The 14,315-nt window shown below is 38.6% G+C and overlaps 1 protein-coding gene across 5 annotated transcripts in view; it reads left to right on the forward strand.

The window, feature by feature from the left end:
- Window positions 1-14,315, forward strand: part of TESK2 (testis associated actin remodelling kinase 2) — a 132,612-nt gene that overhangs the window by 10,864 nt on the left and 107,433 nt on the right. The window lies entirely within an intron of this gene.

Here is a 14,315-nt window from a genome sequence, read left to right on the forward strand (position 1 = left end):
TGGCAGGTGGATTCTTAACCACTGGACCACTAGGGAAGTCCTATCCTGGAAATTCATAATCGTCTTAGTACTTTAGCATCTCAGCTTATTTGAATGGGCCTAATATCAATTGGTTGATCTTGTGTCAAGTTTCATGTTCCAGCATAAAAAGTTTTAGATACATTTAGTGTACTTAGAAGATCAGAAACTATGTTTTTTATATCCAGATTATGGGAAATAATAATCCTACTCAATTCTGTCCTAGTTAGACCATATATGTAATATTGTGTACTTTTTTTGCTATTGTGTTTTAGAGGAGCTTTGACAGTTTGGAGGGCAATTAAGGCTAAACTTTGAAGAAGATAACCAGGGAGCTCTTGATGCCATGTTTCATGGGAAACTTGAAAGACTTGTGTATATGTGCCCTGGAGAAAACTTGGTAACTGAAAATGTATAATAAAGAAGAAAACCAGACTTAATTTGTTGTATACTTGCAGCATCCAGAGCTAGGATTAAGGTTGGGCTGGGGAAGAGAGAGGAAAGGGAACTCATTTTTATTGAATGCTTACTGTGTGTTATGCACCCTGCCTTTTGCTTCATTTATGCATTTTTATCCTTTAATTCCTTAGTGTGTTGTCATTAATTCTCATTATAACTCAGTGAGATATAGTTAATATTTACCTCTATTTTATAAATGAGGGGGAGAAGTTAAGTAACATGCCCAAGATGATTCAGCTACTTAGCTGGAATCAATTTTTTAAACTTGTCTTGTTTAATTTATTTTGGTCACATACGTATGTTTTAAATAATATGTAACAGTGTTATTTTAGAAAATTTTTTTTCTGCTCTCATTTCATGAAATTTTATGTCTTTACATGCTTTTTCAATCTCAGTATCTTTGCCATCACTAGGTCTTTTCTGAATTATCTAGCACAGTTTGCCATGGTATATCATCTGCTCTTCCCTCTAAGCTCTGTTATTTTTTTATTCTAGCAAAATTTTTTTTAGTAGATCTTGAGATTTTTAACTTAATTGTGATGCTATTTATTTATTTATGGCTACGTTGGGTCTTCATTGCTGTGCGTGGGCTTACTCTAGTTGTCGCAAGTGGGGGCTACTCTTCGTTGCAGTGAACGGGCTTGTCATTGCTGTGGCTTCTCTTGTTGTGGAGCATGGGCTCTAGGCGTGCGGGCTTCAGTAGATGTGGAACGAGGGCTTCAGTAGTTGTGGCACTTGAGCTCCAGGAGTTGTGGCTTGAGGGCTCTAGAGCGCAGGCTCAGTATTTGTGGTGCACGGGCTTAGTTGCTCTGCGGCATGTGGGATCTTCCTGGAGCAGGGGTCGAACCCGTGTCCCCTGCATTGGTAGGCGGATTCTTTACCACTGCGCCACCAGGGAAGCCCTGGATTCTTTTTTTTTTTTTAACATCTTTATTGGAGTTATAATTGCTTTACTATAGTGTGTTAGTTTCTGCTTTATAACAAAGTGAATCAGCTATACATATAAATATATCCCCATATCTCTTCCCTCTTGCGTCTCCCTCCCTTCCACCCTCCCTATCTCACCCCTGTACGTGGTCACAAAGCCCCAAGCTGATCTCCCTATGCTATGTGGCTGCTTCCCACTAGCTATCGGTTTAACATTTGGTAGTGTATATATGTCCATGCCACTCTCTCACTTTGTCCCAGCTTACCCTTCCCCCTCCCCGTGTCCTCAAGTCCATTCTCTAATAGGTCCGCATCTTTATTCCTGTCCTGCCCCTAGGTTTTTCATGACCATTGTTTTTTTTTTTTTTAGATTCCTTATATATATGTTAGCATATGGTATTTGATTTTCTCTTTCTGACTTACTTCACTCTGTATGACAGATTCTAGGTCCATCCACCTCACTACAAATAACTCAATTTTGTTGCTTTTTATGGCTGAGTAATATTCCATTGTATATATGTGCCACATCTTCTTTATCCATTCATCTGTCGATGGACACTTAGGTTGCTTCCATGTCCTGGCTATTGTAAATAGAGCTTCAATGAACATTGTGGTACATGACTCTTTTTGAATTATGGTTTTCTCAGGGTATATGCCCAGTAGTGGGATTGCTGGGTCGTATGGTAGTTCTATTTTTAGTTTTTTAAGGAACCTCCATACTGTTGTCCATAGTGTCTGTATCAATTTATATTCCCACCAACAGTGTAAAAGGGTTCCCTTTTCTCAACACCCTCTCCAGCATTTATTGTTTGTAGATTTTTTGATGATGGCCATTCTGACTGTTGTGAGATGATATCTCATTGTAGTTTTGATTTGCATTTCTCTAATGATTAATGATGTTGAGCATTCTTTCATGTGTTTGTTGGTAATCTGTATATCTTCTTTGGAGAAATGTCTATTTAGGTCTTCTGCCCATTTTTGGATTGGGTTGTTTGTTCTTTTGATATTGAGCTTCATGAGCTACTTGTAAATTTTGGAGATTAATCCTTTGTCAGTTGCTTCATTTGCAAACATTTTCTCCCATTCTGAGGGTTGTCTTGGTTGTCTTTTCATCTTGTTTATGGTTTCCTTTGCTGTGCAAAAGCTTTGAAGTTTCATTAGGTCCCATTTGTTTATTTTTGTTTTTAGTTCCATTCCTCTAGAAAGTGGGTCAAAAAGGATTTTGCTGTGATTTATGTCATAGAGTGTTCTGCCTATGTTTTCCTCTAAGAGTTTTATAGTGCCTGGCCTTACATTTAGGTCTTTAATCCATTTTGAGTTTATTTTTGTGTATGGTGTTAGAGAGTGTTGTAATTTCATTCTTTTACATGTAGCTGTCCAGTTTTCCCAGCACCACTTATTGAAGAGGCTGTCTTTTCTCCATTGTATATTCTTGCCTCCTTTATCAAAAATAAGGTGACCATATGTGCGTGGGTTTATCTCTGGGCTTTCTGTCCTGTTCCGTTGATCTATATTTCTGTTTTTGTGTCAGTACCATACTGTCTTGATTACTGTAGCTTTGTAGTAGAGTCTGAAGTCGGGGAGCCTGATTCCTCCAGCTCCGTTTTTCTTTCTCAAGATTGCTTTGGCTATTCGGAGTCTTTTGTGTTTCCATACAAATTGTGAAATTTTTTGTTCTAGTTCTGTGAAAAATGCCAGTGGTAGTTTGATAGGGATTGCATTGAATCTGTAGATTGCTTTGGGTAGTAGAGTCATTTTCACAATGTTGATTCTTCCAATCCAAGAACATGGTATATCTCTCCATCTATTTGTATCATCTTTAATTTCTTTCATCAGTGTCTTATAGTTTTCTGCATACAGGTCTTTTGTCTTCTTAGGTAGGTTTATTCCTAGGTATTTTATTCTTTTTGTTGCAATGGTAAATGGGAGTGTTTCCTTAATTTCTCTTTCAGATTTTTCATCATTAGCGTATAGGAATGTAAGAGATTTCTGTGCATTAATTTTGTATCCTGCTACTTTACCAAATTCATTGATTAGCTCTAGTAGTTTTCTGGTAGTATCTTTAGGATTCTCTATGTATAGTATCATGCCATCTGCAAGCAGTGACAACTTTACTTCTTCTTTTCCGATTTGGATTCCTTTTATTTCTTTTTCTTCTCTGATTGCTGTGGCTAAAACTTCCAAAACAATGTTGAATAATAGTGGTGAGAGTGGGCAACCTTGTCTTGTTCCTGATCTTAGTGGAAATGGTTTCAGTTTTTAAGTATTCTTTTTTTTAATTGACAAATAGTTTATCTTTTGTTTCTGAAGCCTTTTTTGTTATTATTATGAGAAAAATGTAACAAACACCCATTTACCCATATAAGAATTGTATTTAACAATTAACATTTTGTAAGATTTACTACATCTTTTTTTTCTGATATATTTTAACACAAGTACAGACATGATATTTCACTTCTATTTCTGTGTGCAGTGCATCTCCAAAAGTAAGTCTTACACAATCTTAATATCATTATCCCACTTAAATTAATAGAACTTTCTTTTATCAGCTAATAGTATTTCTTATTAAAATTTCCCCAGCTCTCTTCTATAACTAGTTTGTTCAAATCAAGATCCAATAAAGTCTCATTATTGTATTTAGTTGTTAAACTTCTTAATTCTCCTTCAGAGTCAGAATTTGAGTATAGTACTGTGCTTTCTCTATGCTTTCCTTTCCTTGTAAAGAAAAAGCTTTGTAACGATCAGAACTTTTCAATAATAGAATAGGCATGGAGGAATTAGTGAGCTCTTTGTTAGTGGTTTGTTTCAGTAGGCTGAGTTAACTCTGGCCTCTGTAGTGTCCAATCCAGTGGACACTTTTCTTCATATTTTTTGACTGATTTGTGACATCTGATATGTTTGTCGTTACCACCTTTTTTTTTTAAAAAAATTTATTTATTTATTATTGGCTGCATTTGGTCTTAGTTGGTGTGTGCAGGCTTTTCTCTAGTTGTGGTGAGTGGGGGGCTACTCTTTGTTGTGGTGCATGGGCTTCCAATTGCGGTGGCTTCTCTTGTTGCGGAGCGCGGGCTCTAGGCACACGGGCTTCAGTAGCCATGGCTTGCCGGCTCTAGATTGCAGGCTCAGTAGTTGTGGCTCATGGGCTTCGTTGCTCCGCGGCATGTGGGATCTTCCTGGACCAGGGCTTGAACCCGTGTCCCCTGCATTGGCAGGTGGTTCCTTAACCACTGTGCCACCAGGGAAGCCCTATCGTTCCCACCTTTGACCTGTGTGACTTACTTCCTCTTGGTTTTATTCTTACCTCTGTTGTTTCTTTTTGTCCTGTATATGTTGATGTTCCCTTGGCCTCTTTTTAAAAATAAAAAATAAATAAATAAATAAATAAATAATTTGGCTGCATCGCGTCTTCTTTGCTGCACGCAGGCTTTCTCTAGTTGCGGCATGTGGGCCCTAGGGAGCACAGGCTTCAGTAGTTGAGGCATATGGGCTCAGTAGTTGAGGTGTGTGGGCTCTAGGGCTCACGGGCTTCAGTACTTGTGGCACGTGAGCTCAGTAGTTATGGCTCATGGAGTCTAGAGCACAGGCTCAGTAGTTGTGGAGCATGAGCTTAGTTACTCTGCAGTGTGTGGGATCTTCCTGGACCAGGGTTCGAACCTGTGTCCCCTGCATTGGCAGGTGGATTCTTAACCACTGCACCACCAGGGAAGTCTGCATGTATCTTTCTGAATTAGAGTTTTGTCTGCATATATGCCAAGGAGTGGGATTGCTGGATCATATGGCAACTCTATTTTTAGTTTTTAAAGGAACCTCCATACTGTTTTCCATAGTGGCTGCACCAATTTGCCTTCCCATCAACAGTGTAGGAGGGTTCCCTTTTATCCACACCCTCTTCATCACTTATTATTTGTAGACTTTTTAATCATGGCCATTCTGACCAGTGTTTTGTATTTCTCTAATAGTTAACGGTGTTGAGCACCTTTTCATTTGCCCATTGGCCATCTGTATGTCTTCTTTGGAGAAATGTGTATTTAAGTCTTCTGCCCATTTTTTGATTGGGCTGTTTTTTTTTTGTTATTGCGTTGTATGAACTGTTTGTATATTTTGGAAATTAAGCTCTCATTGGTCACATCGTGTGCAGATATTTTCTCCCAATCTGTAGGTTGTCTTTTCATTTTGTTTATGGTTTCCTTTTGCTGTGCAAAAGCTTGTAAGTTTGATTAAGTCCCATTTGTTTATTTTTGCTTTTATTTCTATTGCCTTGGGAGACTGACCTAAGAAAGTAGTGGTATAATTTATGTCAGAGAATGTTTTGCCTATGTTCTCTTCTAGGAGTTTTATGGTGTCATGGCTTATATTTAAGTCTTTAAACCATTTTGAGTTTATTTTTGTGTATGGTGTGAGAGACTGTTCTAACTTCACTGATTTCTATGCAGCTGTCCAACTTTTCCTAACATCACTTACTGAAGAGACTGTCTTCATTGTATATTCTTGCCTCCTTTGTTGAAGATTAATTGACCGTAGGTGTGTGGGTTTATTTCTGGGCTTTCTATTCTGTTCCATTAAGCATATGTCTGTTTTTGTGCCAATACCACACTGTTTTGATTACGGTAGCTTTGTACTATTGTCTGAAGTCTGGGAGGGTTTTGCCTCTTGATTTGTTTTTTCCCTCAGGATTGCTTTGGGAATTCTGGGTCTTTTATGGTTCCATATAAATTTTAGGATTATTTGTTCTAGTTATGTGAAAAATGTCATGAGTAATTGATAGGGATCACATTAAATCTGTAGATTGCTTTTGGTTTTTCCTCACCTTTAAAAATTTTTTTATTTATTCTTTTTACTTTTCAGTTTTTTTGGCTGCACCACGAGGCTTGTGGATCTTAGTTCCCCAACCAGGGATTGATCCTGGGGCACGGCAGTGAAAGCCCTGAGTCCTAACCACTGCACCGCCAGGAAATTCCCATTTTGTTCACCTTTTTAAAGTCACTTCTTTGGGACTTCCCTGATGGTCCAGCAGTTAAGACTCTGTGCTCCCAATGCAGGGGGCCTGAGTTTGATCCCTGGTCAGGGAACTAGATCCTGCATGCTGCAACTAAGCTGCAACTAAAAAAAAAAGATCCTGCATGCCACAACTAAGACCCAGCACAGCCAAATAAGTATTAAAAAAAGAAAACAAACCTTGTAATGCCCTATACCTAGTGGGAACCCAATTAACATTTGATTTTTTAACAGAGGGGATTCTTGAATTGGACAAAAGATTGGACTAGTTAACCTCTAAATGCTTTTTCAACTTTCAACCTAAGTTTCAGTTTTATGTCATGACCTAGGGCCTGGTGGATTGTAGTTACAACAGCATATAATATGCGTATCCAAAAGAGATAATAACAGTTTTAAGAACTGGCTTTTGATCTGTCTGGCACTAATATATGCCATTGTGTATACTCATGGCTAATTAAATAGGGGATGCCACTTTTTATGTTAGATTGCTTTTGGTTTGAATGGAAACTGCAACTCATTATTTCACAGCAGGATGGCAAGTTCAGCAGTGTTGCTTTTATTTTTAATTAGGCAGTCATCCTGAAATGTGTCTGTATTTGCTTTGTTGGTCCATAGAAAGGACAGCAGCTGAGCAGACTGTGATGTAGATTTGCCATGTGGTTGGTCATGATATACAGCTAATGTACTTATCGGTATTCCTGTTCAGGAAAATGGCCAGTTTTCTGGGCTACATCTTACCCGTAATGAATCCTTGTTTTATTTTGAATTAGAGAGGGGATTTTTATGATGATAGAAAGAAAACAAAGTATGATTAGGATATTAGGATATTATGTTTGCATTCTTTTTTTACTCTTTATACCCAGGGTATAAAAGTCCACTGAATTCTCAGAAATCCTTTTTTACTCACTTGTGGGACTTCATTACCAACTCTGTACACACATGATTCCATATTTGGGTGGATGTCGAAGATTATGGGTGCTGACTGACACTTTGCCACATCCTGTTACCTGTTGGTTGATAGCTGTTCAGTGCGTTACAGGATTTTATTTACATCTATGTTGTTGTGAAGTTTCATCTACTTCATTCCTGTGGAATGAAAGTGTAAGAAACAATTAATGCTGTACATTAGAATGGAAAAGAAGGGCTGATTGGGGGTTGGCATATCTTTCCTGTCAGCTTGGCATCCATTCTTTAAATAGTCTGTTTAAACCAATGCTAATTTATTTATTTAGTTAGTTTTTGGCTGCGTTGGGTCTTTGTTGCTGTGCGCGGGCGTTCTCTAGTTGCGGCGAGTGGGGGCTACTCTTCGTTGCAGTGTGTGGGCTTCTCATTGCGGTGGCTTCTCTTGTTGTGGAGCACGGGCTCTAGGCGTGCGGGCTTCAGTAGTTGTAGCACGCGGGCTCCGTAGATGTGGCTCGCGGGCTCTAGAGTGCAGGCTCAGTAGTTGTGGCGCACAGGCTTAGTTGCTCCGCGGCATGTGGGATCTTCCTGGACCAGGGCTTGAACCGGTGTCCCCTGCATTGGCGGATGGATTCTTAACCATTGCGCCACCAGGGAAGCCCAATGCTAATTTTTTGATCTATAGAAAGTGATGAAGAGACTAAAGGCTTTTGCTTCAGCGGCTGGTGGAGCTATCATCTGTGCTCTTTAGTCTCTGTTGTTAAATTAGGGTGGAGAATAGTAGTAGCTTAGTACCTAGCTAGTAAGCTGTAATTTTCCACAGAAATTTAGCTGTTTTTCTGGAGGAGACATGTCATAGTGGGAAGTATTTGGATTTGGAACTCTTGATTTGAATCCAGAGTCTGTCACTAGTTGTTTGAATTTGTTTGAATTTAATCTCTCAGTGTTTTAATTTCTTTCTCTTTAAATTGGAGATGATAACACCTACCTTAAAGAGTTGTCATAAAGGTTATCAAAAACGCAAAAACATTTGGTAGAATGCATGGCCTATGGTAAATGGTGGCTACAGTTGTTATTATTTCCATAAGCATTTCAGATGGGCGTATGGTCTACTTGGGAGTCCTAAAAGTTTCTTGATTCTCTGGAAAATGATTTGTGGAATTCCTACTTTGAAAAGATAAAATATATAATATTGGTTATAGGATATTTAGTTCACTGACATTTTGTTTTTCTTTTTGAGAGAGAAACTTTTTTTTTTTTTTTTTGCGGTACACAGGCCTCTCACTGCTGTGGCTGCGCAGGCTCAGAGGCCATGGCTCACGGGCCCAGGCGCTCCGCGGCATGTGGGATCTTCCCGGACCGGGGCACTAACCCGTGTCCCCTGCATCGGCAGGCGGACGCTCAACCACTGCGCCACCAGGGAAGCCCCACTGACTTTTTTATTGATAGCTTTTCAAATTACTTTCTCCAATCAAAGCTTTTAATTGTACTTTCTTTGGGAAAAATAAATCAATCCCAGTGTAAGTGAAAATTAGCCTTTGAAAAGACAAACCTTCCTATGCAGAAAAGAAAGGAAAAAAATTTTGAACTTTCCAGTTTATAAATATTGAAATTGAGAACAAAATTACTAAAAAATTATTTGTGTCCTTGTAAGCAACATAATTTTGGCATTTTTGAAAGACTGCTGAAGGCTGTTTCCTGGTTTAAGAACAAAACTGATTAAGCTTTTCTGACACAGTGCTTCTTAACGGGGGCACTATTGGCATTTAGGGCAAGACAGTTCTTTGTTGTGCAGGACTGTTCTGTGCATTGTAGGACATTTAGCTTCCCTGGCCACTGCCCACTAAAATGCCAATAGTGCCCACCCTACACCCCCACCATTGTGACAGTAGCTCCTCGCTGACAAGAACCTCCTTCCCCCTAAATCTTCACATGACCCTAATTAAGAACCACTGGGACTCTCACTGGGATATTTTTAGGGAAGCAGCTCACAGTATCATCAGTTTCCATTTAGGAATTCCAAGTTTTTACAAGCTTAAAATTCTTGATCAACAATGTGTAGTCTCTTGAATCAAATAGCCTCTTTACAGCAAGAGTAATTGTAGTTGTTTTTTTGTTCCACCCAAAATGTATACTTTAAAGGGCACTATTTGTATCAAAAGGTAATATTGCTTAAGTGAGCCCAAGAGAGGTAACCCAGAGTCTGAAAACAGCATAAAATCCCACAAGTTTCAAAGAATGTATTGTCTGATTTTAAAATTAGTTATTTTCAGATTTTAAAAAATAGGGTATGGTTTTAGAGTCTGTTCATACACACCTTTGCTGCCTTTTATGGCTAATTAAAATTTATCAGATTAAATTGAAAGCTATTTGTAACTTGGTTGGTTTCATTTAAAATGTGGTCATTCAGTATGCTGGCCAAGGAAGCAGAAGGCATGGTTTGGAAGTTTTCCCATGCTCAGCACTTTTCCAAAATGGATTAATAAAGTTCTTACTCCCATAAGGGGACTGTACTTTTTATCCCTCAGCTGTCTAGTAATTAGTATTGCTTTAGCATATAATAGGGGCTCTACAACTAAATATCAGTGTTTGTCATGAGTGCTTTTATATTTTAAGTTTGTGGACTTGAATAAGTAAGGCTATCCAAAAATTCTCCTAATGCTTTTGAGTTTTTAGGCTAAGATATAAATATTCCTTGGACCAAAAACTATAGTCGAACTATTGCAGAATAAAAGGTTGAGAATCTTGAGACTTGGCTTGCACAGTGGGATGCTATTTATTTGCCAAATTGTTTTCAGTTTTTTTGGGCTGAGCATACTACATAGCTGTTGTATTGGCAATAGACTTAAAAAAAAAAAGAAAACAACTGTTAAAATTCTCTTTTTATTAGGAAAATTAAATATAGGAAAGAGTACAATATAATACCACCCAGAATTAACAAATATTAGTGAAAAAAATAACAAAATTAGCAAACATACCGTTTTGTGTTTGTTATAGGTTTGTTTTTTAATAAAAGGAAACAAAACATTATTGTTATAGTTGAAATCTCCTTTATTTCCCTTCCTTATCTCATTTTTCTTCTTTCCCACCAAGGCAACTACTACAATGAATTTAGTGGCTGGCTTTCCAGTTCATGCTTTTATCTTTTTTTTTTTTCTGGCTGCGCCTTGCGGCATGTGGGATCTAAGTTCCCTGATGAGGGGTCCAACCCGAGCCCCCTGCATTGGAAGCACGGAGTCTTTTTTAAAAAATATTTTATTTTATTTATTTATTTTTGGATGCATTGGGTCTTCGTTACTGCCCGTGGGCTTTCTCTAGTTGCGGTGAGTGGGGGCTACTCTTGGTTGTGGTGCGCGGGCTTCTCATTGCAGTGGCTTCTCTTGTTGCGGAGCATGGGCTCTAGGCACGCGGGCTTCGGTAGTTGTGGCACGCAGGCTCTAGAGCGCAGGCTCAGTAGTTGTGGCGCACAGACTTAGTTGCTCTGCGGCATGTGGGATCTTCCCAGACCAGGGCTTGAACCCGTGTCCCCTGCATTGGCAGGTGGATTCTTAACTACTGCGCCACCAGGGAAGCCCAAGAAACACGGAGTCTTAACCACTGCACTGCCAGGGAAGTCCCCCTAGTTCATGCTTTTAGACATTTACTATAAATATATATCTTTATATAATAATCATAATAAGCAACAGAACTTGAATGCTTACTATTTTCCAGGCACTGTTCATTTAATCAATACCCTATGGTGATTGTAAGGATTAAATGAGTTAATACATATAAAATATTATAATGTAGGTACTAATTTATTTCCATTTTATAGATGGGGAACTGGAGATGTAGAGAGGTTTTGAAATAACTTGACCAGGTTCACATAGCTGCAAGTTACAGAGCAAGGATTTGAATATAGATTTGTTCTGAAGGCTATACCTTTAATCAGTATGCTGTCCTGCCTCTCTATAATATATGTTATTTTATATGTTTAAAAAATACATTTTTTTATTAAAATGTATCATCCTATAGGATGGTCCTACAGTTTTTTTGGTAACTTCTTAAAAATTGCTTTGAATTCAGTTTGAAAAAAAATTTATTTATTTAGGGCTGCATCGGGTCTTAGTTGTGGCACTCAGGATCTTTCATTGTGGCTCACAGGCTTCTATCTAGTTGTGGTGCACGGGCTTAGTAGCTGTGGCTCGCAGCCTCAGTAGTTGTGGCGCACCAGCTTAGTTGCCCTGCAGCATGTGGGATCTTCCTGGACCAGGGCTCGAACCCGTGTCCCCTGCATTGGCAGGCGGATTCTTAACTGCTGTGCCACCAGGGAAGCCCTACATCATCTTTTTTAAAAAATTTTTATTGGAGTATAATTGATTTACAGTGTTGTGTTAGTTTCTGCTGTACAATAAAGTGAATCAGTTATACATATACATATATCATTCTTTTTTTAGATTCTTTTCCCATATAGGTCATTACAGAGTATTGAGTAGAGCTCCCTGTGCTATACAGTAGGTCCTTATTAGTTATCTATTTTATGTATAGTAGTGTGCCTATGTTAATCCAAATCTCCCAATTTATCTCTCTCCCTCTTTACCCCCTGGTAACCATAAGGTTGTTTTCTGCTCTGTGACTCTATTTCTGTTTTGTAGATAAGTTCATTTGTACCTTTTTTTAGATTCCACATTATACCACATTGTCTTTATCCATTCATCTGTTGATGGACACTTAGGCTGCTTCCATGTCTTGGTTGTTGTAAATAGTGCTGCAGTGAACATTGGGGTGTATATATCCTTTTTTTTTCTTTTTCAAATTTTATTGAAATGTAGTTGATTTACAATGTCATGTTAGTTTCAGGTATACAGCACAGTGATTCAGTTATACATATACATATATATATATATATATGTATATATTCTTTTTCAGATTCTTTTCCCTCATAGGTTATTAAAAAATACTGAGTATAGTTCCTTGTGCTATACAGTAGGTCCTTGTTTGTTATCTAGTTTATATGTAGCAGTGTGTATCTGTTAATGCCAAGCTCCTAATTTATCCCTCCCCCCTTCCCCTTTGGTAACCATAAGTTTGTTTTCTATGTCTGTGCGTCTATTTCTGTTTTGTAAATAAGTTCATTTGTATCTCTCTCTTTTTTTAGATTCCACATATAAGTGATGTCATATGCTATTTGTCTTTGTCTGGCTTACTTCACTTAGTATGGTAATCTCTGGGTCCATCCATGTTGCTGCAAATGGCATTATTTCATTCTTTTTTTATAGCTGAGTAATATTCCATTGTATATATGTAGCACATCTTCTTTATCCATTCCTCTGTCAGTGGACATTTAGGTTGCTTCCATGTCCTGGCTATTGTATATAGTGCTGCAATGAACGTTGGGATGCATGTATCTTTTTGAATTATAGTTTTCTCTGGATATATGCCCAGGAGTGGGATTGCAGGATCATGTGGTAGTTCTGTTTTTAGTTTTTTAAGGAACCTCCCTACTGTTTTCCATAGTGGTTCTACCAATTTACATTCCCCCCAACAGTGTAGGAGGGTTTCCTTTTCTCCTGAACTTCTCTAGTATTTATTGTTTGTAGACTTTTTTTTTTTTTTTTTTTTGAGGTACGCGGGCCTCTCACTGTTGTGGCCTCTCCTGTTGCGGAGCACAGGCTCCGGACGCGCAGGCTCAGTGGCCATGGCTCACGGGCCCAGCCGCTCCGCAGCATGTGGGATCTTCCCGGACCGGGGCACGAACCCGTGTCCCCTGCATCGGCAGGCAGACTCTCAACCACTGCGCCACCAGGGAAGCCCTGTAGACTTTTTAATGATGGCCATTCTGACTGGCGTGGGGTGATACCTCACTGTAATTTTGATTTGCATTTCTCTAATAATTAGCGATATTGAGCATCTTTTCATGCGCCTGTTGGCCGTCTGTATGTCTTCTTTGGAGAAATGTCTGTTTCGGTCTTCTGCCCACTTTTTGATTTGGTTGTTTGTTTCTTTTGATATTGAGTTGCATGAGCTGTTTGTATATTTTGGAGATTAATCCCTTGGTTTGGTTGCTTTATTTTACAAATATTTTTGTACACTAAGTTGGTTGCTTTATTTTATATTTTCTCCCATTCTGTATTTTTCTAAAGTTTCTTTTTCTTTTCCATCTCTGTCCAAATTGTAATTGGCCTGGACTTCCTCTGCACTCAAATCCTGATCCTCTTTTATATGCGGATGACTAGCTTAACTCCTTACAACTCTCATAGTGGAAAAACACTGAACTAAGTAATAATGAAATGGAAAAAGCTTGAGCTTTGGTGCTGGGTGGACCTTTGTTCCAGTTCTGGTTCTACCAGGTCTGTTTCCTTAGACAAGTTACTTAACCTCCTGAGCCTACATTTGTTTTTCTGTAAAATCGGGATCATACCTGCCTTGGTGGTATATTTTGAGGATTAAATGAGAAAGTGCCTGTGAAATTCTTGGTGTTTTTTTAAAAAAGCTATTAATATTCCCCTTCCCTGCTGTAGGGGATCTTCAACTCTTAGTGTACATAAGAATCACTGGGAAACTTGGTAAAATTTCTAGGCCTCACTCCAAGAGATTCTGATTTAGTGGGTCAAGGTTGAGACCCAAGAATCTGAGTTTTAAATGAAGTCCTTGGGTAATTTTGAAGCAGATGATCAACAGACATACTTTTAGAAGTGCATTATCCTTGGTTCTAAGTCTAGCTTTGCTAGTAAATACCTTATAGCTGTGGGCACATTATTTATGCTTTCTGGTCCTTGTGTTTCCTAAAATATAAAATGAACTTCATGGTCTCTACTGGCTGTAAAATTTTAAAAATGTTGGTCTTATAATGCTAAATTTTTGATCTGGTGAGTTGTTGCCACTTTTTGGCAGAGGTTCAATAGAGATACTTAAATGTTTCATTCTTTTTTTCTTCTGTTTTTTGGTCGCGTCGGGTCTTAGTTGCGGCACGTGGGATCTTTTTTTTCTTGTGGCATGCGGGCTGTTCGTTGCGGCGTGCAGGCTTCTCTCTAGTT

The sequence above is a fragment of the Orcinus orca genome, chromosome 1 (assembly GCF_937001465.1).
Source record: "Orcinus orca chromosome 1, mOrcOrc1.1, whole genome shotgun sequence".
Taxonomy (NCBI): Eukaryota; Metazoa; Chordata; class Mammalia; order Artiodactyla; family Delphinidae; genus Orcinus; species Orcinus orca.